The sequence below is a fragment of the Diceros bicornis genome (assembly GCF_020826845.1).
Source record: "Diceros bicornis minor isolate mBicDic1 chromosome 30 unlocalized genomic scaffold, mDicBic1.mat.cur SUPER_30_unloc_5, whole genome shotgun sequence".
Classification (NCBI taxonomy): domain Eukaryota; kingdom Metazoa; phylum Chordata; class Mammalia; order Perissodactyla; family Rhinocerotidae; genus Diceros; species Diceros bicornis.
This window is the reverse complement of record NW_026690903.1, coordinates 2,441,506-2,456,493: the sequence shown is the minus strand read 5'-3', so window position 1 is coordinate 2,456,493 and position 14,988 is coordinate 2,441,506. Positions and strand designations below refer to the sequence as shown.

Below are 14,988 nucleotides of genomic sequence, written 5' to 3'. Positions count from 1 at the left end.
GTGATTTTATTAATTATCCTTCATAGCAGAGAGGCACATCCTACTCTTTTTCCTGCTGCCCTCTCTCTACAAGATAAAACTCATCCAAGTTTATTTTGCTTCATAAGGCATAGGCTTACATTGTGATGAAGAGGAGATCATTTCTGAAACATATTTGGAACAGTAGGGAGCCCAGAATTTCAGACTATGCTCAGAATTTTGTGAGGTAACTTCAAAAAAGATGGAACATTTAAAGTTTGCCAGGAAAGTTTTCTGCTACTTCGCTTAACAGTAGTTTTTTTTTTTTTTTAAACAGCTTAGTTCTTAATTCTTTGGAAAGATTAGTGAAGGAGTTGGCAGGTTTAAGTGTACCCTTGATAGAGCTCTCTCTATGTTACTCTTTCAAAACAACCATCCCAGTTGATGAATATTTAATGGGGACTCTGTCAGTCCCAGAGCTGAGAGAGGCAGTTCTCAAAGCTCCAGCAGGTCCTGGGAGAAGAGAACGCTGGTAACCAGTGTCGTCCGAGTTTGGATGAGGCGTGGTCATTCTCAGGATGTTAGAACTGAGTGGATTTCTCAGATGCAGCCCAGTGACTCCAGACCTGAGCCTTGCTCAGAAGCCAGCTGACTTGTCATTCGCTCTGAGCCTGGTGTCTTCCCTCTGTTCGTGCCCCTTTCTGCCATTTCTCATGCTTTTCCTGACTCTCTCTCTTTCCTACACCTTCTTTCTTCTTTTATCTCTTTTTCTTACTTTTACTCTCTATTGTATTCCTTATCATTTTTTTCTGTCTCTTATTGTTCTCATTCATTTTCTTTTAATTTTGTAGTACAGTTACTCTGTACATGACTTTCCTCTTAAAATCTTGACCCTCTACAACTCCTATAATTCAGCTAGCTATGTTTTTTGAAGATTTTATCTATTTTTTATTTTTCCCCCCAAAGCCCCAGTAGATAGTTGTATGTCACAGCTGCACATCCTTCCAGTCGCTGCACGTGGGACACAGACCCAGCATGGCCAATGAAGCAGTGCGTCGGTGTGCGCCCGGGATCCGAACCCAGGCTGACAGCAGCGGAGCTTGCGCACTTAACTGCCAAGCCACGGGGCTGGCCCTCAGCTAGCTATTTTGAAGAGAGTATTTTGATAAATTTCTCTTAGATGTTATAACATGCTGATTCAAGTAAATAAAAACTGTCACAAATGGGATAGGGATGAAGAGTGAATTCAGTTCAGGTAGACACGGAATTAGACAGAGTGAAACAGACCTTAGGTGTAGGTGTTCAAAATATTTCCTGATACATCTTTGTAGTTCATTGTTGTGGTAAACTGCACAGAGTCTTATTTACTGCTGGAGCCCATATGTTTGCTCCTTGGGGCAGCTCATCAGACCTCGGCCTATAGAAAAGAAGCTAGGAAACATTGCATGCATTTCTAATGTGAAGAACTGTTAGTGTTCCACCAGCAGACACCTTGGGATCTTCCCTGCACTATCTGAATAGAAAAAGAGGAAGAGAAGCTTTTCTCCATCTACACAAAGCCGGGACCTTATCTTGAGTTTGAGAGGATTGGAGGTGACTGAAAACAAAATTGTTCCCGAGTTTGGATTTGCTTTAACAAAAACTATTGGCTGGCTTTGATGTTAAAGGTCTTTATTCAAAATTGACTACATCTAATGCTAAGTTCAGAGTGGAGATTTGTCAGTATAAGAGAGAAGAATCCCTTTTTGATTAAGTCAGTGAAATACAGTATTTGGGAGAATGGTTATATTTGAAGGCGACTTGTTCATATTCTGTTGCCACAGTGACATTTGTTGGTAAGTGACTACTTCATGCTATTCTCGATGATTTCTGTTTGAAAGACATAGTGAGCTTGATAAATAAATGGCAAGCAATAGGATATAACGGAACACATGAGGAAGCCATTTGGGGTAAAGCTAATTCAGCCTGAATTTGTTTTTCCAAAAGGGTCTGCCACCTGTACTGTGTATCTGCTTTACCATGTCCCAAAGAGAAGAGTAAATGCCCTTAAGATAAGAATGTAACTTCCCCCTCATTGGCATTTCCTTAAGGATAAGCATTTCTCCCTAGGCTAGGATTTGATTGCTGCAGTCATCCTGTGACCACCCAGCTCCAGACAACAGACGTGACACCAGCCATGACCATCGAGACACCAGATCTACTCCCCTGCTGTGTCCATCAATAGCTGCTCTGGCAGGGCAATCTGGCAGGGCTGATCTCGTGGCTATTGTAAAAGGGACATTGCAATCACTTGCGATATGTGCGCTTTGAAGGTATATAACCGCTCTGTACACCCCACTTCTTCGGTGCCCTTCCTTCCTTAGGGAAGGAAGGCCACAGGCCATGGTCCTCAAAAGTTGTTTCATAATAAACTCTCCCCTATTTTGATTTATAGATTGATTATGGATTATTTACGTCGACAAGCTGATGTGCAGGAAGTAGTAAAGGCACAGTGGTACCCGTGTTGCCAGATATAAAATCTTTGCTCCCTCTTTCCCTTCCCAGGATGCCCACTCTTCATGGTGGCACCTACTTCCACGGTGTGATCATTCTTCTGATGACTCCTTTCATTCCCTCTTACAATTACTCAACAAATATTTAAACACCTACTGTATGCCAGGTTTGGGATACACTAAGGAAAAAATTTTCTACGAAATCTCTGTCTTCACAGAACTTGTTTTTGTTGGCTAAGTGAGATAATGGATACGTAGGCAGACAAGTGAATTACATAGTCTATCGTGTGATGATCTGTGTCAAGAAAAAGGTAAGTGACAGGCAATGGGGAGAGCTAGAGATTGAATGGGTTGCTACTTTAATTAGAGAGACCAGGGAGGCTGGAGCAAGGCTCAGAGGGAAGGGACAGAGCAGGAGGACATGTAGATATCTCAGGGCTGCAGAGAAGCTGTGGAGGAAATGTGACTCGGATGTTGTTGGGCAGCAAGAAGCCAGTGTGGCTGGAGCACAGTGAGCAAGAGGGGAAAGGCAGAGAAGGTTTGAGATGCCGGGGAGGGTGAGCAGATGAAAGAAGGCCCCTGGGCCCATCAAAATTGTGCTGTAAGTGAAATGAAAACTTTCAATGTCATTTAACTATACATTATACAATTTAAGTAGTAAATACCTTTTGTTTTTCTATAGTCTTGTCAAGTACATCAACTAAAATGCTGCTGAATTGGGAATGTCTAAATTATCCCCAGGAGTGACTGCTGTATCTTGTCAGGCATCTGCTCTGCACAGCAGTCGGGGTTGGGAGTGAGGTGACAGTCAGGAGACGAACTCTAGTCTTCAGGTTGTCACCAACTGTTTGTGTTATGTTTCATCTGTAAAATGCGGAGGACGGAAAAGATGAGTGGTTTTCAGACTCCGATCCATGGAGCACTGGATATTCCTGAAGGCTCTTGGTTTTTGTTTGTTTGTTTGTTTGATTTTGTGAGGAAGATCGGTCCTGAGCTAACATCTCTCACTCCTCTTTTTGCTGAGAAAGACTGGCGTTGGGCTCACACCTATGCACATCTTCCTCCACTTTATATGGGATGTCACCACACCATGGTCTTACAAGTGGTGCGTCGGTGTGCACCCAGGATCCGAACCGACGAAGCCTGGGCCGCTGCAGCAGAATGCGCGCACATATCCGCTTGCCCCACCCAGCTGGCCCTGAATGCTCTTTGTTTTTTTTCTTATGTTTATAAACTTCGATGCAAGCTTCACGTAGAAGAAAGTGTCCCCTAGCTTTAAAAAGATTCCTGGACTTGGTCCTCACTTAGGTTTTCCAGTATGAAGAATTTGCAGTCTCACAGACGCCCAAAGGCTAGACAAAAGGAGCCAGATCCCTTTTTTCGAGTGTCTCTTGTGACAGTGCTCATTGTCTCTCATTCAAACCAAAAGGTGATTTGTCAATAGTGAGATATAGCATTTGAGACCCCATCCTTCAAGATGGCTGAGTTGTCGTCCATCATTTTACAGACTTATGCTAAGTGAATAATATAAAAAGTGAATGTCTCAGCAGGTACATTCTGACACAAAATAGAAACTAGGAATTGAGAAAAGTAATTATGATTGATGTCAGTCAATAAGGGCATAGGGCTAGTCTAATTTCAAAAGTAATTAATGGCATGAGTGTTAGTCACTGTACATATTAAATATATTGAAAAGTATTCATGTTCTCATAACACAGAATTATAACTGGAAGATAAACTGGAGGTTTTCGGCACTTATGGTTAAAGATGTATTTTATTTAGTTTTGTTTTGTGATTGAGGAAATTATAAAATTTATTTTTTAATATATTGCCTATCTTCTTCCTTTCCAACCTAGAATCTCAATCTGCTATTTTGCAAACTCTGAAAAATATGTTCAGATGCTGTTCAACAGGTAAGAAAATCTTGTTAGGATGTCAAATCCTTTTCTCTCTTATTTATCATAAAATTGTGACAGACTCTCATTTATCTTCCTGTCTGCCCATCTGCTGAGGCCACCTTGTTTCTCTAAGCCTGCAGGGAAATCCAGTCATGTGGAAGGGGATGTTTTCTTCCACTTAGACTTTGCAGAGAAAATCAGCCTTGAAGTGGAACTGAGCACATGCTTTTCAGAAGCTGCATCATTCTGTACCCAGCCAGAACATTGGGCCTGACAACAGCTGGATCCAGCAGAAAACTGGACACACTAGGAGATGTCATGTGGAGATGTGCCTGGCTGGACTAATAGTCACATGGATATGAGTTTTAAAAAAATCTCTCAGAACTTTACCAAAATCAAATGATATTCTTAAGTTGCTGTAGTAGATGAAACATTAGTTAGTGTCTTTTTAATTTCAACAGAAGCTTTTTTTTTGTTACTAAAAAGCCAAATTTTATGTCTTTTTTCTTGTTACCAAAATGGACTTACTATTAAAAAAAAGAAACCTGCAAGAAAGGAAACACTCATATGGAATAGAAATTGTGGGTAGCAATAGCTACTTTTTTATATAAAATCATCTGTTTTATTTATTTACACTTTCTCCCAACTGTGCTTTTGAAAATAACTTAGTAATAGAAATTATCAGTAAGAACAGGGTGTGCTCCCTTGAGTGTGGTCCAGTAGAAGTCAGGTGACTCAGAGCTGAGTTCTAGGCCCAGGTCTGTTTCTGGTTAGTGTGTGACAACGTACTTAGGCTCTCTAGAACGTAGTATTCCTTTCTGTAAAATTAAAGAATTTGATGATTTTTGAGAACTTTCCCAAATATTAAATGACTTCTCTTTTAAAAAGTAGAAAGATCCTTCTCAAACTTATAAATTAACAAAAATTTTTGTGACCTTTCACTTACCAAGAACAACTGATGTCCCTTCAAATATATTGATTGAAAATAAAGATCATAAAAGTATATATTTGATAATCTAATAAATGAATTAGCATAAAAATGAACCAGGAAAAAATTAATGATCAATCAAGATAGTACATTATGAAAGTGTTACTGTTTGTTACAGTATATAAAATTATGACTCTAAAATAATATCTTTTTTGCTGTCTGTAAGTTTATATTGTTACTCATAAATCACTATTAACGCTATTATGTTTTACAAGTAATAAAATGTCTTGAAAGGGAAAAACAATAAAGCAGCAGCCCTGCATTACACATGAAAGTTGTGCTCCCCCTGGAAGGAAAATGAGGATACAACATTGGTCAAGTACTTCATTTTGTAATCCACTGGTGACTTTCAAAAATATAGGTATTATTGTAATAGTAAAGATATTCTTAAGAATAGTGCCACAAATCTGGTTTTCCACCTTCTTTTTGTCACAGCTGAGACCTACATCAGGCTGGGGCACTTGAAGAGGCATGGGGGACTCAGCTGAGGGTGCTTTAATTACTATGAGATGATTAGCCAATAGCATATAAGCCAGAGAAAGATTAAAAAGAGGTAAAGGGAAATAAAGTTGGAAATAATTAAGAAAAATAGTGCCTTCAAAATATCCTCTCATTATTTTTATAGCTTTTTATTTAGTTATTTTTTTTTTTTTGAGGCATGACTAGGATAGTATGTTAGATTTTTCTAAACCCTTATTTCCAGGGCATATATTACTGAGTTCTTCATTATAAATGATAATGCCAAAGAAAACCTAGACAAAAGTATTCTGTACTATCCACAAGGACAAAACATGTACAACATTGCTCTATATATTAAGAGTCCAGCTGTAATAGTCAAGATATATATTCATGTGTGTAAAATTATAATGATTTTTTAATTTTCTCGGGCTGTGAACCATGGTCAAATATGCAGTAATAAGCAGGAAACCTGAAAAACTAGGTAATTTAAAACACCTGATGTTACAACTAGACCATTCAAGGGTGAAATCAATTTAAATTTCACACCTTCTCCGTTCCTTGTAGCCAGTGAAGTGTCTGGAAGACAGAAAACTCATAAAATTAATTGAGAGTCAACAGTATTTGGAAGCAGTTGAGGTTAAGCACTCAACAATGATGTCCCTTACTTCAGGAGTCATTGACTTTTTGTCATAAGTTTACTTTATACACAGGTTCTCTTCTTAGATTATTTCTGTATGTTTCTTAGAAGAGAGACAGGGAAGGAGAATTAACTATCAATCTACTGTGCGTCAGTTCCTTTACTGTATTACCTTATGCAATTCTTACAGTAATCCTTTAAAGTAACTGTTATAATTCATATTTAATAAAGAAAACCATGTTTACAAAATTGATCAAGGGTAAGAGGGAAGATCTGAACATCAGTCCGTTGAGCTTATGCCTCATATTCTCTCTACTGTGATAAAAAGGGTGCTTCAACATGGGTACTCACCATCTGGCTATTTAATACCGGCTCCTGCAAACAGCATTGGATGAGATGAGATGCGAAGTTATTTCCAAAGATATTCTATTATAGTTAAACTGTACTATTTATGAGTCAGATGTCAAGACATGTTTTAGAGGCATAGAGAGCAACTGATTAGTTCACCTACACATTATTAATGTTTACTATAACTTTCGTGTGCCACATCGTGTCAACTTTACCAACTTTAGTGCTTCACTGATCTTTTTGAAAAAACTCAGAATGTCACTTTTCGTGTCAAACACCTTGCTGTTTTCTTTTTATTCACTAGATGACAGTTCTGTATCTCTGTAAATTACCACTGCAGCAGGAAACGAGAGGTTTCAAGCCAGTTTGCTCTGCACAAATGATGGACATAGGAGGACTTCTGGTCCATCAAGGCTGCCTGTGTTATTCCGTGGCCGTAACGGGGATGTCCAGGACTGCTTAGTCAGAGGCACGAAGCAGAGTCAGAAAGCATCCTCTAAATTCTTCTTCAGATGTGAGTTCAGGCACCTGTCCTCTCACCTGAGCACACTGGAGTTTATTGAATGTGTTCTGACTCGTACTCTCTCCCTGTAGTTAATAAGTCTGGGAGATCCATACCCCTAGAAAAAACACAAGACTCATAAAGCCTTTTCTCAACTAAACGGAGTTGAGGGCTACGGTGTTGCCCGAGAGTCTGATGCTTAAAGAAAATACAACTTGTGCTCAGGCGGAAGGGAAGAGTGTCAGCCACTCCCAGAGGGCTTTTATGGATGCTCCCATGGAATGAGCAAGTTTAAAAGAAAACCACATTGCTTAAATCTCACTAACTGATTGTTTTATTTTCCAGTAATATGCTCTGAAATCTGCTATGTCTAAAAAACCATTTCAAGACGGCCCCATGGCTTAGCGGTTAAGTGCGTGCGCTCTGCTGCTGGTGGCCCAGGTTCGGATCCCGGGATGGCACCGACACACCCCTTCTCTGGCCATGCTGAGGCCACGTCCCACGTACAGCAACTAGAAGGATGTGCACCTGTGACAGACAACTATCTACTGGGGCTTTGGGGGAAAAATAAATAAATAAAATCTTTAAAAAATATATAAATAAATAACCATTTCATAAAATTTAACTTCTGTTTTTTATTCTCTGGTATTTGAAATTATTATTAAGACTGTAAATCCTTTAACATTATACAATATACAAATAGGCAAATATCAATTATATTCTCTAAAATGGTTTGCTCCCATGTTAAAGATTAATATATAGTAGCAAAACTGGTTACCATCCAGTTTTTAACTCATTTTTTGCTTTTGAAATTACATATAAAATTTGTGTTTTGAAGTATTTTCCTAAAACTCCACAACTTTCTGATATAAATGGACTAGATGAGAGGTAACTAAAATGAGTTTTGATCTTTAAAACTCAAGCTTTGTGTAAGAATTGAGAATATCAGACTGTTGATAGTTGGGTCTCTCCACATTATGATATTTATTAATTGTGAATAGCCACATCTATTACAAAGTGCTGAAAAATAAAAAGAAATTGAACAATATCAACACTCTCTTACCCCACATGTACAGTTTATATGCAAATAAATTCTCAAAGGTCAGAAAAATGTTTATGATTTCAGATAACTGTTAAAATACTATCTCATTCCAGTTTTAACCTCATTTGAAATGGACTGAAAACTCTTCTCTTAGGATTTTGCTCTGATCAGTGCCCCCAGGTCTCCTCAATGCCTCATTTGATTGTAAACTTATCTGAGGAATTGAATATTCCTTTCCATTTGTTCTCTTTAAGGTATCTGTGATAGTGCTTTTTATGCAATGACCACTTGGTACAATTTATTATTAGTTTCAGAAACATGCTTACTTAGGAACAAATCAAGAAAACAGATGTGAGGAATGTGGGATCACCTAGCTGATGGTGTTCGAGGGATTCCTCATGTGAGTCTTGGCATAGAAAAGTTCAAAGGGTAAAGCAGCATTGGTCAGATCAAAAGTGTGGGGTAAACATAATTCTGAAGGAATAATGATGGAGACTTAAAAACAAGAAACCCCTTGAATTGCGTTAGAAGTTATTGGACACATCAAAGAGCTGGGAGAAAACATTGTTTAATGTAAGTTCATTCTAAACTCTAAGGCAAAATGTAACATGAATTTACATGGTAATTATAAAGCACAAAACAACAATTCCAAAGACAAGTACACAACTAAAGTAGAAACCAGAGTGAGAAAAATAGAGGTTAAAGGAGAGATGGAAAAAGATGGTTGGGGTCAGAAAATATGGCTTAGTCATCCTTGAGGTCTCCCTCAGACTCTGATCATTCCTAGTGCTCAGTAAACACTTTGACCCCATGAGCCTGGGGAGGAGCAAAGTGACACGTATTTGGGAGGGAAGATAATGCAAAGATACCCTTGTGGAGGCACTGACATTGAAAATCAGTGACATTTTGCAAAGGTGTTTACCATACTATATTAAGGATTATTCTGGAAAGTTAAGGATTTTTCTGGAATGTACGTTTTCATTTTATGGAAGCTCCAACAAGCCCAGTGAAAGATTTAGACATTTCAGCTTTAGAAATAAAGAGAGGTGCCAGCCCTGTGTGGAGCGGTTAAGTGAACGCACTCCAGTGTGGTGGCCTCAAGTTCACAGGTTCGGATCCTGGGCGCGCACAGACACACCGCTTGTCAAGCCATGTTGTGGTGGCATCCCATATAAAGTAGAGGAAAATGGGCACAGTTGTTAGCCCAGGGCTAATCTTCCTCAGCAAAAAGAGGAGGATTGGCATCAAAAGTTACCTCAGGGCTGATCTTCCTCACACAAAAAAAGAAAGAAACAAAGCCAGAATGGGAAATTTTTTCTGTCAGTTTTAACAATGAAAACCAGTTAGCATTTGGAAATCGGTTGCAATTTGAGATGAGAATGTGAAGAAAGAATTAGATGTCACATGTTCTTTTTCCCTTTCTCTGAGGCATTAAGGCTTGCAGGGGGAATGAAATTCCACCTTTGCTCTATTGAGTTTGAGAAGGTGTAAAATTCATTTGTGCTGGGCAACACTGTTGACCTGTGAAGAAAAACAAATGGTTTAAACAGCTGATCTAAAGGAATAACTGAGCTCATAAAAGTTCTTAGTTTATAAAGGGTGCTTCTACTTTGCTCAACTTAACTGGGCGTCCATTGACCTATATGTGCAAGGTATTTGTGGTAGCTATTGAAGGAAATACAAAGAATTATAGGGTTCCAAGTTCCTCCACATACATGACATGGTTTGCAAGATGTAATTTGATTCTTCCAAGCTATTTAGTGTAAGTTGCATTACAGAAAGTAAAAAAAATGGCAATGTTATTGAGAAATTGTAATTAAAGACAGCTTCTTAGGAGAGATGGACTAGATCAAGTCCTCAAAGGGACCACTTTTGGGTAGGTGGAGGGAAGAAAGAGTGAGGATTTCAGATGGGGGAAGAGAGGAAAGGTACAGAAGTGGAAAGAAACATGGCATTTGGGCATGGGGGTGGGGAGGCCATGAGAGGCACAGTATTCCTGTGACTGAGAGGCAGCTCAGTTTCCTCCTGCAGGAGCCCAGCACTGCTTGCCACCTCCTGGCCTCCTCCACCTGCAGGCCCCACACCTGAGCCAAGGCCTATCTTATCTGGATTGCTGCCTAGTCTCTCAACAGGTCCCTTTACTTCCAGTCTTAATTTCTTCTAATCTTTCCTCCACCATGCCTCCAGAGTTACATTATAGAATCCAAGTTTGCTTAAATCTGATATCTGCTTCGACTCCTTCAATGACTGTTCAGAGTAGCCTAGAGAACATTCAGACTCCTGAGCTGAATACGCAGGCTTTCCCTTGCTGTCCTCATCTTTACCCTCATCACCCACTCTGTCTTACATGTTTGCTTTGTTCCAGCCTTAAAAATATCACAGATTTTCTGAAAGACTTAGATCCTTTATATCTGTCTTTTTATATGTGCTTCTTCTGTCCTCCTACCCAGTTTTTTAATCAACTTAATTCCTATTTCTTAATCTAAACTCATGTCAAATGTTCCTTTCTCTTGGAGACGTTTCCTGAGAGGTCTCCACCTGGAGATCCATTTTGATTTCCCTACTCTGGGACCATATACTTATCTACTTTTCCATAACTGTTGTTTTATTCATGTCTCATAGACCGTGAGCTCCTTAAAGCTGAGACTATCCTTCTTCTTAATAAATAAATGACCAGCAATAGGATACATTGGGGCATATGAGGAAGCCATTTGGTGTAAAACTAATTGGGCCTGACATTGTTTTTTTTTCCCCCAAAAGGGGCCTGTAGCCTCTGTTCATCCATTGTATATCCGCCCTAAGCAATTAACATGTCCCAAAGACAAAAGCAATGTCCTTAAGGTGTAAATGCAACTTCCCCCACATTGGCATTTCCTTAAGTATAATCATTTCTCCCTAGGCTAGAATTTGATTGCTGTGCTCATCCTGTGACCACCCAACTCGAGACAACAGCCACGCCCATGGAGACAGCAGACCTGATACCCACTGTGTCCATCAGTGGAGGTGCTGACAGGTCAAGGTTGCGGATATTGTAAAAAGGACATTGCAATCACATGTGGTCCATGCTCTTTGATGGCATATAACCATGCTGTACACCCCACTTCTTTGGAGTGCTCCATTTCTTTGTGAAAGGACTCTCCTGGGCTATATGGTCCTCAAAGTTTGGCTCATAGTAAACTCACCCCAAGTTTGTTTTATAGATTTTTTTATGGATTATTTGCGTCGACATTCTATTTGTCCCTCCACTGTCTGAACACAGTACATGACACCTTGCGGGCAATCAGAAAATATTTGATGAGTGAATAAGTATGTGGGAGACCACACTGGCTGGAGCAGAAAGGGCATTTTGGGGAGAAGTAGAAAATTCGCTCACGTTCCTACCATAGTGGTTGAGGCTGTGGGCTTTGGACCAGTTTGTCTCGGCACCAATCCCAGTTATCCTGCTTTTAACTGGAGAACCTGTGCAAATTATTTAGTCTCTGAGCCTTAGTTTCCTCATCTATAAAATGGGGTTACTGAGAACTCCTGTCTCATAGGGTTTTAGTGAGATTTAAATGCATTAACTTATGTAAAGTGTTTAGAAGAGCTCCTGGCACATAGTAGGCATTAACATGTTAGCTGTTGTGTTATCATTATTGCTCTTATATCTTAACGATACTCTGGTTTTGAAAAGATGTTTTCATAATATAGTTGATCCTCATTATTTGTGGATTCCGTGTCTGCACACTTGCCAACTAGCTAAAATGTACTGGCAGCCCCCAAATCAACACTCTCAGGGCTTTCCTGTCCATTTGCAGATAAGCGCAAAGTGGTGAAAATTTTGATTCACTCGAAGTGCATGTTCCCGGCTGAGGGGAACAAGGTGACGCTCTGCCCTGTTGTTTCAGCCCATGCTGTAAACAAGTGTCCTTCTTGCAGTCTATTTAGTGCCTCATTTATTCTCTTTTTGTGCCTTGTGTTGGTGACTCGTCTGTTTAATATGTCCCCCATGTGTAGTGCTGCAATGCTGCCCCGTGTTCCTCAGGGCAAGAGGCTGTGACGTGCCTTCACAGAGAAAGAATTTGTGTTTGACAAGCGTCTTTCAGACACGAGGTACGGTGCTGTTAGTCTAAGTTCAATGTTAATATATCCACAATATATATTAAATAAGGTGACTTGAAAGAGAAACACACAGAGAAAAAGGTTATGTATTGATCAGTTGAATAAAATTTGGCTAAGGTTTGCAGGAACCTAACCCTGCATTTCCTGTAGGAGCAGTAGGTCATATTCACTGATTCAGTGTTCACAGTCACTTTGTAGAATGTCACACTGTGCATAACGAGAACTGACTGTATCTTATATAATCTTCACATACTCCTTTATAACAGGCAGGGTAGGGAACAGGGTGTCCACATTCTACGGGCTATTACAGACCTTATGAACCAAGTAGAGAATTTAAAAAGTCTTGTGTTCAGCATAAGAGCCATGAGATTTGGACAAAGAAGATCTATGATGAACTGATGTTTAAGGAAAAATTACCTGGCAAGAGACTGTAGTTTTGAGAGGAAGAGGGAGAACTGAGCTAGAAAGAAGGACCAGCTGTTAAACTCCCCAAGTATTCCCATTGCTTGGTGAGGAGATTCGGAGCTAAGGTGCTGATGTGATAAAGGAAAAGTAGCAACCAAGGGATGAAATAATGGATTTGGTAACCATATATAGGGTGTAAGTTAAGCTGTGGTTCTCAAAGTGGGGTCCCTGAACCAGCAGCAAGAGCATCACCTGGGAACTGGGAAGAAATGCAAATTGTCTGGTGCTGCTGCAGACCTGCTGAACTGCAAATTCTGGGGTGGGCCCTGGCAATCTGGGTTTCAACAAGGCTTCCAGGTGCTTCTGGTGCCCATCAAGTTTATGAGCCAATGAAATAGAAAAATGATTACAACACGTCACCATGCCCAGGTAAGCCACAGGGCAGGGAGGTGGTATTTTTTGGAGGATAAGACACATTTTAAATTTTAGGAAAAAGTAATTCAGTGTCTGTTTCATCGTGAGGATTCCAAAGATTCCATTTTAGCTCTCTGCATGTGAAGCTCTTTTTTCCACAATATGTTTTCCTTTAGAGAGACCTTGGTAAGTTATTTACCACTTACCACATGTTCTGAGAGTCCTTCATTTCTTGAAATCCCCTTTCAGACGTCAAAATGTACTTTATTTTTGTGCACAATCTGCTATCTTTAAAATCTGAAATTCTCTTCCTATAAGATCATGTATAGCTCATACAGCCTTACTGTCAATTTGGAATGCCATTGGTTTCTTCCAAAAGCCTAGAATGTTTTACAATTTAGAACCTGATGAATAAAGAATTTACATGCTTCTGTGTAGGATTCCTATTTTTCAGATGTCCAGAGGTATCCCAACTTGCCAGTAATGTGGCCTTAAGATTTAGCAGAACTTGAAAATCTGAATATAGTAGAAAATGAATTCCATCTGTAATATTAACATTTACAAAATAAATGATCATATTGTTAACGTACCAATAAGCATTTTCTATATTCTAGGCTCTGAAAGTATCTTGCTTACATAGTAAACCTGATAAATTTTCAAAGATGAGCCAATTAACTTTTCAGCAAATGCTTTACTTGAGTGTATCTTGGCTTCCTTTTTGACAGTTGTAGCCTTAATGTCACAGTAATGTTTTATTTTTCTGGGAATCAGATAATCTTGTATTTGGTGAACACTTTAATTTTTAATGGTCACTTGTATTTTGTGATATGCACGTGTTCAAATAATCTATAAGAACTAACCATTACCACCCACATATAAGATTATACAGGAATGGAATAATTTTGGCTGACTTACTGTATATAATTGTTCGGCCAAAGCAGATGGTAAACTCTACTACATACAATGATTTAGGGGTTTGAAGCAGTATCTTTAAATACAAATAATCTCAAAAATGCTAATATATAAAGCATATTACTTACAGTGTTAACTAACCAAAATAGTTAAATTTTTTATCTTTCCTCCCTTTATAAGGATGCATCCATTATATAGATTCTGTACAAAGCTACAAAGATCACTTTTTTCCTTTTCAAAATTTATTTATTTTAATTTTTAATAGTGAGAACCTTAGTGTTGGGTAAATTGCTGCACAATTACAGGAAATGCTGAGAGTCTTTTGATAAAGTGTAGAAGTCTAAAGATAAAGAAATGTACATTTCTCCAATGTCAATTCTTTTGAGCTTCTGTCTAGTTGTACTCTGAAGAGATGGAAGATTAAGTACCAGCACAAGACACAAGGGAACAGGCTGCCAACTTGAGGGTTTCCCATGGACAACAGAGTGCCTGGCAGACACTTGGAGATTGAATCTGGGCTTTGTCCATGGCTGGGCCCTGAGAGGATAATTTTGCTTAAATGATCAGAGAATAGACCACCTTTTTTCTCGTCAATAAGTAATATTTACCATGTAAATTTCTTTATATATCTCTGAATAAAATAAAATTATAACCCGTATAGAAATCAACTCTTACTGACAAGCCCCACAGCCTTCTTTAGAGAGCTCAACAGAAAATGTCTGAGCTGACTGTGAATTGGTCTTCTCTGAAAGCCAACCAGCCCTTCATTGATAGCCCTGGATAAGGAAGGACAGATACAATTCTTTGAAGATGTTAAGCTGAATTGAGAACC

General features: G+C 39.1%; 1 long non-coding RNA gene across 2 annotated transcripts; it reads left to right on the top strand.

Moving 5' to 3' along the window:
- The first annotated feature begins 1,629 nt into the window (after window positions 1–1,629).
- Window positions 1,630–11,298, top strand: LOC131402189 (uncharacterized). Of its 2 annotated transcripts, none has more exons than XR_009218349.1 (3): window positions 1,630–1,793; window positions 4,307–4,363; window positions 11,224–11,298. It is a non-coding gene; the product is annotated as an uncharacterized LOC131402189 (long non-coding RNA). The 2 variants fall into 2 exon arrangements; XR_009218350.1 differs by lacking the exon at window positions 11,224–11,298 and adding an exon at window positions 4,482–4,600.
- The last annotated feature ends 3,690 nt before the right edge of the window (window positions 11,299–14,988 follow it).